This window comes from Mus caroli, chromosome 2 (assembly GCF_900094665.2).
Source record: "Mus caroli chromosome 2, CAROLI_EIJ_v1.1, whole genome shotgun sequence".
NCBI lineage: Eukaryota > Metazoa > Chordata > Mammalia > Rodentia > Muridae > Mus > Mus caroli.
Genome location: NC_034571.1, coordinates 99,874,465 through 99,885,728, shown reverse-complemented (window position 1 = coordinate 99,885,728; position 11,264 = coordinate 99,874,465).

Sequence of the window (11,264 nt, the reverse complement as noted above, 5' to 3'; positions counted from 1 at the left end):
TGCAAACTTTATATGCCCCAGTACAGGGGAACGCCAGGGCCAAAAAGTGCGAGTGGATGGGTTGGGGAGTGGGTGGGAGGGTATGGGGGACTTTTGGGATAGCATTGGAAATGTAAATGAGGAAAATACCTAATAAAAAGGAAAAAAAAAGCCTCTGCTTGCTCTCCTCTTGTCTGTCTTCTGTCACAGGAGTCTGTCTTAGCTATGAACCAACAAGATATGGAAAAAAAAATCCTTTTTTCTTTTTTCTAGTATACATATAAAAATTTGAATATTGTTTGTCTCCTTTAAAAAATGGACATAAAATGCTTTTCTATGCTTTTCCTGATCCAGTGGTAGAAAGCTGTGAGCAGAAGAGAACAAGCATCTTACAAGTGTGAAGAAAGAAACATCGTGGATACTTAGTTGCCATTTGCTGTCAGTAGGTTTAATGAGCCCCTACTTTGTTCAAGCCAACTTTCAAGCTCTGAGAACAAAGAGGTCTGGGCAGAGTAGACATACAAGGCAACGTGGATTCCAATCCCAGTGCTTTTAATTGACCTGAGAACCCAGCCCGTGACAGTGATACTGACTCACAACCCGTAACACTTTCCCGTACAAACATTTTATAGTTCTAAAAGACTTGAAAATAATACTTGAAAAGGAGCCAGCAGGTACTTCAACCATGATTTCTCATAGAAAGTCCAGTAATTATAAGCCTGACTTGGAATAAAATGATCAGAAAGTTATTTGGGTGTTTAGGTAGCATTGCCAGGTCACAGAAAGAGAAATGTCATACAGGAGAGTCAGGGAGAGATCTCTGGCGCTTCCAAAACAAGATGTCCCATTTCCCCCCTCCAGAGAGAATGGTTACCATGCCGGCTCAGGAAGTACTCAGTCTCCCACTCCCCTGAGTATTGCTCTCCTGATAAACAGAGGGAAATCAGCATGTTTCCCTCCTGCCCAGAAGAGTGGCCAGGAAGAGGGCCTTCTCGTTGTGAAAACTGTCAACTTAATAATCTTCTCTTCCTTCCAGGAAATAAGGGTTTTCTTCAAGGAATGCTCCCAAATTTCCAGTACCGTTTGGAGAAGCTAGAATTTTCTCCTTTCCCCCTGTACACACACACACACACAATTGTACCCAAAGATGTTAAAATGCTATCATGGTTTATGACTGAGTTTGCACATTACAAAACAACATACAACTAACTGTTCAAGTCTGCATTTGCTCCCATCTGAAACGTATCTGGGAATCTGCCATTTGAGAGACATAAGACTTCTTTGTCTCAGACATCAAAGATTGTGGATATCAGAAGCCTTTCTTTTCCATCACTATGTCTGTACTTCGCAGAGTTTATCAGTGTCTTCCACGTGGTTCCTTGAACCCCATGAAAGTGTATTTTAAAAATAGTTCATTTTCTGCAGATGTATTTCCTTCTATTGTGGCTTTTAAAAGTTCTTAAAGGACCATATAAGCCCAAATGGCTTGAAAGACTCTGCTGCAGTCCCGTGATGCTTTAAATTCTGCCTAGCCATGTAAGAGAGTTCACACAACTTTTTGTGTTTCTTCAGACTTGGTACGTGAATCCAATATGTATAATCAACAGAGATGTTTCTTCAGAACATGACATGTTTAGGTTTTGCTGTGATTCTTCGATGTGTTTGACCGGTTCTGAGAAGCATAAAGGATCGTTTGACTGTGACACAGCTTTTACTGGACTCAGGGCTGTAGCTGCTGAACAGCTGACAGAATTGATGTTCTACACGGCAGGGGACTCTTCTCGATTTCTACCAGTGATTTCAGTGTGAGCCCCAGCACAAGCATAGAAAATGGCAGAACCGTCTCTTCTCGGTGCGCTGGGGTGGGGCTGAGGAGACTGGCCAGGAGACTTTGTGGGTAGAGCTTCAGCCTGAGTGAATAAAGCCAAGGGTTTGCGTCTTCTCGTTGCTTCCCATCTGGCTAGGGAGACAATGCTCTCATTCAGTGTACACGCATTTGCTTTTCCAACAGTCAACTCCGCAGACTCAAAAAGCTTAGGTTGGAATGTCTATGCAGGGTTTCACCCAGATGCCAAGTTTCTGTGGCTAAAACCACTCTCAGTTATGACCTGCCTTAGTCTGAATGTATGGATATACTGTGGCTGATCTGTCAAGGTTGTTTCTTCAAAATATTACAATGAAAAAAAATCCACTTAATTTGAAGGTTGTACTGGCTATTTTTGTGTCAACTTGACACAGCTGGAGTTATCACAAAGAAAGGAGCTTCAGTTGAGGAAATGCCTCCATGAGATCCAACTGTAAGGCATTTTCTCAATTAGTGATCAAGGGGGAAAGGCCCCTTGTGGGTGGGANCATCCCTGGGCTGGTAGTCTTGGGTTCTATAAGAGAGTAGGCTGAGCAAGCCAGNGGAGGCAAGCCAGTAAAGAACATCCCTCCATGGCCTCTGTATCAGCTCCTGCTCCCTGACCTGTCTGAGTTCCAGTCCTGACTTCCTTTGGTGNTGAACAGCAGCATGGAANTGTAAGCCGAATAAACCCTTTCCTCNCCAACTTGCTTCTTGGTCATGATGNTTGTGCAGGNATAGANANCCTGACTAAGACAAATTGGTACCAGCAGAGTGGGGTATTCCTGTGACAACCTGACCATGTTTTGGGGAGGACTGTGGAAGGACTTTGGAACTTTGGGCTTGAAGATCCATTTGTTGTTAAGAGCTCTGTCAGATGTTGTGTAGGAGCTTGGAAGATAATGTTGAGAACAGTGCAGAAGATGGAGGCCTGGTTTGTGAAATTTCAGAGGGAAAATTAAAGACTCTTTTCAGGGCCATTGTTACTTTGGTTGTGAAGATTCTGTGGTTCTGGTTAGCTGGGGCTGAAGAATCAGCTGTGATTAACAAGATACCAGAACTACTAAAGCAAAAACTTTGCATCACTGGGACTATTGATGCTGGTTAGCTGGAGCTAAGAAATTAGCGGTGATTAAGAAGAGACCAGCATCATTAAGGTGACATCTTCTGGGAAGTGTTTTCTGAAAGCACAAAGAGGCTGTGTTCCAGAGATAGGCAAGGTTGTACTCCTTCTGCAGCGGGACTTGGTAATGTGTAAGGGTCACCCAGGTGGTACTGGTTTTGAANGCATGAAGGGGTCATGCAGAGCAGCTGAGGCTCGGCACTGTGAGAGGCCATGGAAGGCCATTGGTGAAGGTGCAGCCTCAGTTGTAATTGAAGGCCCAGGACTGAATGGGGTCATGAAGTGTTTTGGAGATGCCAGTACCATGAGATGACCACCAAGAGCAGCAGCAGCAGTGGAGTACAGGCATCTGGAGCCCAGAGGACGANGTGTGTGCTACAAAGGGCATGGCTGGAGAAGTGACCCAAGCCCTTGGAGGAGCCCAGAAGATCGTGAGTTGGATCCCAGACGTTGGACAGTTGGAGATTGATTTTTGCTTTGATTGTGACTATGTCCTGATATTTTCCCTCTTGAAGGAAGAAACTNTTTTAGTGGAGCCCACAGTTAAGAGACTTTTAATTGTAAAAAGACTTTGGATTTTAAAANAGATGGATATTTTAAAGAGATTGAAAATTTAAGAATATGTAAAGACTGTGGGACTTTTAAAGTTATTTAGATCTTGGGGATGAATAAGAATGTAAGAGTTGAGGCTTACTAGTGATGTGTTTGTGTGTCAAGTTGACAAGGGGTCAATTGTACTGGCTATTTTTGTGTCAACTTGACACAGCTGGAGTTATCACAGAGAAAGGAGCTTCAGTTGAGGAAATGCCTCCATGAGATCCAACTGTAAGGCATTTTCTCAATTAGTGATCAAGGGGGAAAGGCCCCTTGTGGGTGGGANCATCCCTGGGCTGGTAGTCTTGGGTTNTATAAGAGAGNAGGCTGAGCAAGCCAGNGGAGGCAAGCCAGTAAAGAACATCCCTCCATGGCCTCTGTATCAGCTCCTGCTCCCTGACCTGTCTGAGTTCCAGTCCTGACTTCCTTTGGTGATGAACAGCAGCATGGAACTGTAAGCCGAATAAACCCTTTCCTCCCCAACTTGCTTCTTGGTCATGATGTTTGTGCAGGAATAGAGACCCTAACTAAGACAAAGGTAAATTTTAAAATTAAAACTCTAAGATAAATAGCAGCTTTCATCTTTAAAAGTAAATTTGTCTAAGTAAGTGGCCTCTCTCTTACAGTTTTCTTCCCTGAAACAGACAGACAAAGCTTTCTTCCCTAAAAGATAAAAAGGGAATAAAAATATATCTCTATATACATGGGTGCACACACAAATATACATTTATTTATATACATTATATATGTGTATATATATATATGTATACATTATATACATTTATATGCAGAATAATTTGCTATTTAAAAATCTTATCAGACCAGGAACATTAAAGCTTGATAAGGTTTGTAAAATTTATAGGGGCAATCGCTTCCAGGCCTGATATGAGTTATGAAATCTAATTTTGTTTTCATGGCTCTGTGGTAAAATTTTGTCAATGTTATAAAAAGGGTCTTTGCTGAGACTGACCGGAAACCTGAACTATCTGGCCAGGCAATAAAAACATATTCCTTTGCTACAAAGTGTCAGACAAGCAAGGTTTGACTGAAATTGATCGATAAGTCTTCCTTTTACAGTTGAGTGCACTCACTTTATCTCATAGGATAATAGGCTTTCTCTCTTTTTTTAAAAACGTTTTTTCCATTAACATCAGACTTTGGTGTTAGTGAGGAACAAGAAAGACATAAAAGCATAAAAAAGGAGCGAGGCCGACAGGAAAGGCTGTGGTAATAGATGATAGGGTGTTTTCCTTTGGCAAAGTGCTTGGGAGGAGGACACGGAACTTTTGCTACTATTGTGGGTTAAATTGTGTCTGCTGAGAATGCTGATGCCAAAGACCTGACCCTCCGCACCCCAGAAGGTGACCTGACTTGAAAATGGGACCCCTGCTGATATAATTAGTGAAGAAGAGGCCACACTAGAATATGCTGGGCCTTTGACCACCAGCATACCATACCCACTGTCTTCACCACAGTGGGAAAATTCAGATCCTGGCCTTCAAAATAGAGACGTGAGTGATTCCGGTGATATTTTAAGAGGAATGATAAAGGTTGACAGTTGTTTTAGTTTATTTTGTTGATAAAGAAAAATGACTTAGATCAGGCAACTTGTTAACCACAGGAACTTCTTTCTCAAACTCCTGGAAGCTGGGAGGTCTTTTAAGTTACAGTAGATTTTGCCTGGTGAGGGCCTACATTCTGGTTCACAGATGACTCCATCTTCTTATGTCCTTACAGAGTTGGGTGGGGAAGTCTCTGGGACCTCTTTTATAAGGCCACTCATCCATTCAGAAGGGATTTTCCCCAGGGGCACAAACCTCCAAAACTCTCTGCACTCAATAGAGTCATGCAGGTGACCTGGCTTCAACATAAAATTTTGGGAAAGTCATAAACAGAAGGTCACTCACACAAACAAGTCACAAATATTCAAATCATAAGACCAAGACACTGAAAAGCCAGGGAGAAGCCAAAGAACAGGCACTTAGTCCACAGAGGGAATTAGCCTCGTGCACTCCTTGTCCTGGGAATTGTGATGCACAGAATTGTGAGACAATACATTGATAACGTCACTTAACCTGTGTGGTGGCAACTGTTGTGACCTGAACATGTGATGCAAAATTCATTTGCTGGAAACTGAATCCCCAGTAGCATCAGGAGGTGGGAGTTTGGGGTTGTATTCAGGTCAGGAGCATCTACCCTCATAACTAGTGGAACACAGCTACAAGAGCCGTACAGAGCAGAGACTTATGTCTTCTTCCTCTCCTGACTTATGCCATGTAAGGACAAGGTGAAAAGCTCTGGACCAGATACTGACAGCTTCATCTTGATCTTGGACGTCTCAGCCTTCAGAACTGTTAGAAATAAAATTACATTCTTTATTAATTACTCAACCTCAGCTCTTTTGTTATAGCAGCCAAGTGTGGGCCTTAGCCACCTAAAGCCTCCTGTAGTCCTTGGTTAGCACAGAGCCAAGCCATGAGTTCTTCTTGTGGCTCTATGTAAACTTAGGCTGGGCTTCTAAGAGGAAAATTATTCTAAATGACCCTATGTGGAAAGGCCTTACAGAGAGAGTCAGAGACAAACAGAAGCACGGAAATAGAGACATAGAGATGCAGAGACAAGAGAGAGAGAGAGAGAGAGAGAGAGAGAGACAGAGACAGAGACAGAGACAGACAGAGAGAGACAGAGAGAGACAGAGAGAGAGACAGAGAGGAAGAGAGAGAGAGAGAGATTTTAAGAACCACTTGGAATTATTGCTGCCTCAACTCTTAGGTTCCCCTTGCATCTCACCACAGTGTCAGAACAGTCTCTTAAATCTCGATCTAATTAAGAGAGGCGGCAGCAGCGCAGACAGACACTCAGCTAGCAAGCATCAAGTTGGCTGATCTCTTCAACCCTAGACCAAAGTTTCTTTCAGTGTATGAGGTATCTGGGATAGCAACAAATGTCAGCTCAGAAATGGAGAACCAGGACAGATCCAAGAGCATACGAACTCCTCTCAGACTTAACCTAGACCATCGAAGAAATGTGTGTGTTGGCACAAGCAACTCCTTTCTCAGCCTGTGGTTTGTACAGCAAGTCAGGTATGGATGGATGTTTAAAAAAATGACACGGTGAGTGCAGTTTACTGGAGGGATGGGGACACACTGGGGACACACTGAGGACATACTGGTACTCCCTTATGGTAGCTCTTTGGGGTGTACCTTCTGAAGAGGAGCATGGCGATTTCAGAGCAGACCAAGAATTTGAAAAACAGTGACTCTTTTTTTTCTTCTTCTCAATTGGCTGACTCCCATTTACATGCTGTTTCTAGCAGCCAAGATCAGTCTGGGTCACTCAGCACTGCTGCGTGAATCTGCTGGAAATGATTCCTATTTCAGACAAACGTTTAACTGTTCTCAGATTATCTATGACACCGCAGGCCAAAGTCACAGCAATCTAACCTGGGAGCAAGTTTATGTTACCCAGTGATTTATGGAATGAGAATTCTGGGTGCTCTGTGGGACTAATTTAATATGAAACATTCAGATGTCTGTCTTATATTGCCATTCATCTTTCCTTAGCCTGCCTGTACCGGGGGGCATGTGGTTCAGAGAGCAGCTTCTCCTGTCTCAGCCACAAATCATCACGCTTGCGAAAGGGATGACATGCCTTGCCTTCCAAGGCAGGCTGCCTGGGGAAGAGAAGCTACATGGGTCCGGATGAGAACAGTGTATCAGGCCTGTATCATGAGTGCTTTGAAAGGCGAAGCTGGTAAAGAAGGGACCATAAGTAAGGAAATGCAATCCGTCTACAGTGTCTTATCAACAAGCATTGACTTGTTTTAATTTGATGATGTGATCTTCTATGGGTTGATGTGATAATGCGTGTGAGGAGAAGGAAGTTGCACGGAAAGCTAAATTTTTATTCAATATATTATCCATATTAAAAAAAAAAACCAGACATGTCAATGCCTGGTAAAACGATAAAATGGAAAGCTTTTAAGCCAGAAAGTTACTATAAATCTCACAGCAATTCAACAAATGGTCATTCTACATTCTAAAGAATATGCAGGTCCCAGGAACACAAATCTTAATAAGCCTGGCCTGACTGGAAAGGAGTTTGCAGATCAGGGGAAGAAAGCTTATGCCTCCTGTGATAAAGGGAGTTCCCACAACTGCCGTGTCAGAGGAGTGGTTGAGAAAGATGGGCTGAGAGAGCTGCAGGAGAAGGTTGTGCACAGGTGTGGAGTAAGAGAGACCGTGCCAGGAGGAGGAAGGTGAGGGTATGGGGAACACAGAGTTCTGTGAGCAAAGGACAGAGGCCAAGCTTGCTGATCCAAGGATACATCATCTACAAGGTCTGGGGCAGGGGATGGTCCATTGGATGAGTTTGTGCTTCAGTCTGAGGACAAGAAGTTACTGAAGGACATAAGACTAGAGAGTTACATAGATGATCTACATTCTGGAAAAATGAACCCAGTTACTATGATAAAGAAATGGACACAGAATTCAATTGGTGATTATCACGAAGACCCACAGCTAGCTAGCTCAATGTGCAGAGAATAAGAAATTCTGGAATGTTCAGCCCTAAAACACACCTTTATGTCATAACTCAGGAAGGCTCAGGAATCATCAGAGAAGAGGAGGTAGGGGAATAGTAAAAGCCAGGGCAGCGAATAACTATAGTGCAGCAGTGGTTACATGCAGCAGCACAGTTGCTTATCTGAATAGACAGGAACTGCAGGGGGGCATGAACAGGACCTGTGCAAGCCATGCCAGACAAAGTTCCAGCACAGAGGGAGCGTGTGGCCAGGATGCCGCTATCCCAAGGGAGGAGCTGTTTGCAATTGGCAGATGCAGAGAGGAAAGCCCATTTTCTTCAGGGATGTGGCCCACCAGAGGCTATTCACGCTCCAGCAGCTGGCCCTATGTCCATGTCTATACTGGAAATGAAAAAAATGGACTCTGTAGATGATGACAGTAATGACAATGACAAAGAAGAGGAGAAGGGGGGAAAGGAGAAAGGGGGAGGAGAGAGAAGAAGAGGAGGGGAGGAGGAGAGTTATAAATGTGGGGAAGGATAGCGACAATATGAACAGAGGAGGGATTGAAGGGAGGGGAAAGGAGGGGTGGATTTGATCAAAATCCATTATGGATGTATGCATGTGTGAAATTCTCAATTCTTCAAAAAGAGGAAACTGAAGAGGAGAAAGGCTAGAGATAGAGTTGCACAGTGGAGAGCAAATATTTATGCCACTCTCTAGTCTATGGGAATGTTTTGTCCCAGTGACTGATGACAGTGGCCTGAAGACTGAGAAAGTAAGTAACTTCACAACCATGAGAACTAGGACTCCCATTTTACTCACCTCAAGACATGCAAGGAGATGCAGGTGGAAATCTGCCTCTGCTGTAGACTCATGAGAGAAAGAGAGAGAGAGATAGAGATAGATAGAGAGAAAGAGAGAGAGAGAGAGAGAGAGAGAGAGAGAGAGAGAGAGAGAGAGAGAGAGAGAGAGAGAGAGAGAGAGAGAGAGAGAGAGAGAGAGAGAATCCCCACTGAGTCTGTTGGGCACTGCCATTGCTGTTTGCATAAACTCCTCATACACATCGCTTTGGCTATATGCACAGATGTGGATCATGTAAACTTTTCATGGGAATTATGTATTGCCTATAGATAACAATTCTCCATGGGTGCCCCAGAGTGTGAAAGAGGGCCTTCTGCCATACATTTAGTGACACACCCCTCACTTGTCCTCTAATTACTCTCTAACTCATTTTGTCATGTAATTTTTGATCATTTATTTATTGCATATGATTATTTTATGGACTTGCAGAACTTCTGAGTGCACACACGCACCATGAGCTGTATGGGTATGGAAGTCCCACATGTCCTATTCACCTTTGAATGCTTCACACTTTCATCAACAAGCACACAGAAACAAATACATACAGACACGCACAGACACACATATACACAGACACACAAACGCACACATATACGCACAGGCATACAGAAAGACACATGTACAAACACATACACACAGACATACACAGACACAGGTACAGACACACTGAGATACACACAGACACATACATAGATACACTCATAGAGAGACACACACAGACACATATATACCCACACACACACACACACATACACAAAGACACATGTATAGACATACACAGACATGTAGACACAGGTACACACACTGAGACACACACAGACACACAGAGACACACACACAAAGACACATGCACACACACACACAAACACAGAGGCACATACAGTCACACATACTTAGACACATACACAAAGACACATAGTTCCAGACAGACAGACACGGATATATACATATAAACACAGCTAAATACATAACTCAAAAGTCAAATCTTTCAAGTACAGATTTTCTTGTGTTTTCTACGCAAATAAAGTGGCTTCTACAGAAGTGGCTTGGCCATTCCCATTAACTGAAGCTGGCAAAGATTAGACAGAATTACTCCTCTCTGCCCAAGTAGCTAGCTTCTACACTGAGGGAGGGCTCTCAACTATGGAAAGCAGAAATTCCATCTTCATTCTAACCCACCCCCCTCTTCTTATAAACTTGTACTAGGAAAATGGTTATTTTTACCATCTGCAAAATTATCCTGCTACTTGTATATGTACCATGGTTCTGACATTATTCTTGTGACCTTTAAAATAGCAATTTTTATCAGTGCTGAAGCTACGTAGTTCATATGAGAAGCTCCCATGCCTCTAACCCCCTGCTTAGCTTTCCAATATCTAGGTCTAGTCTCAACCTGTAGGTGGTTAGTTCTCACCCAAACCATTTAAATATGAACATTGCGGATAACACTTATAATCACAGCACTTTTGAGGCTGAGGCAGGAGGATTGCTATGAATTTATGAGCTTTCTGAGCTCCATAATGAGCTCTAAGCTGGCCTGCACTATACTGAAACTGTCTTAATAACCCAGTTTAAAAAGGGAAAGAATATTTCAATCACATATGAATATTGTGAATATTTCAATCACAAGGGCAGTTAGTCCCAGCTCCTCATACACACAGCTAAGGGTCTAGCAGGGACTGGAGAATGTTCTTTAAATTGGGACTTCCAGTTTGGGCCACCAGCTGTCTGTACACAGCACTGTCCTTGACAAGCCAGAAAGTTCTGATAAAGCTTCTTCAACTTTGACAACTTCTCACACTCCTTCCCAGGTGTCCCATGCAGGCACAGGGATCATAACCCTTTTGTCATGAGGCATGGGAATCTGCATTTCAAATCAGGCTTCCCCTGTACCTCCTGTGTACACTAAAATAGGAGAATTCTATTAGGGAAGCATCCCTTAGTTAATAGATATCTATTTGATTGTTTGCTCATCTATGTATGTATGTATGTATGTATGTATGTATGTATGTATGTATCTATCTATCTATCTATCTATCTATCTATCTGTCCATGTGTGTGCACACATGTATTTGTGCACACACATGTAGGAGGCCAACTTTGGCTGTTGTTATTCAGGATTTGTCTGCCTCATTTTGAGCCAGGATAACTCATTGTCCTGTAGCTCACCCAATAGGCAGGCCAGCTGGCCAGCAAACCCTGTCTCCATCTTTCCAGCACTGGGATTACAACTGTGCACACCCATAGCCAGCTGGAAAATTTTTGTTTTAATTAAAATAATGACATCATTTCCCCCCATTCACTTTCCTCTCTCTTAAATTCTAGACTGTTCTGTGTAG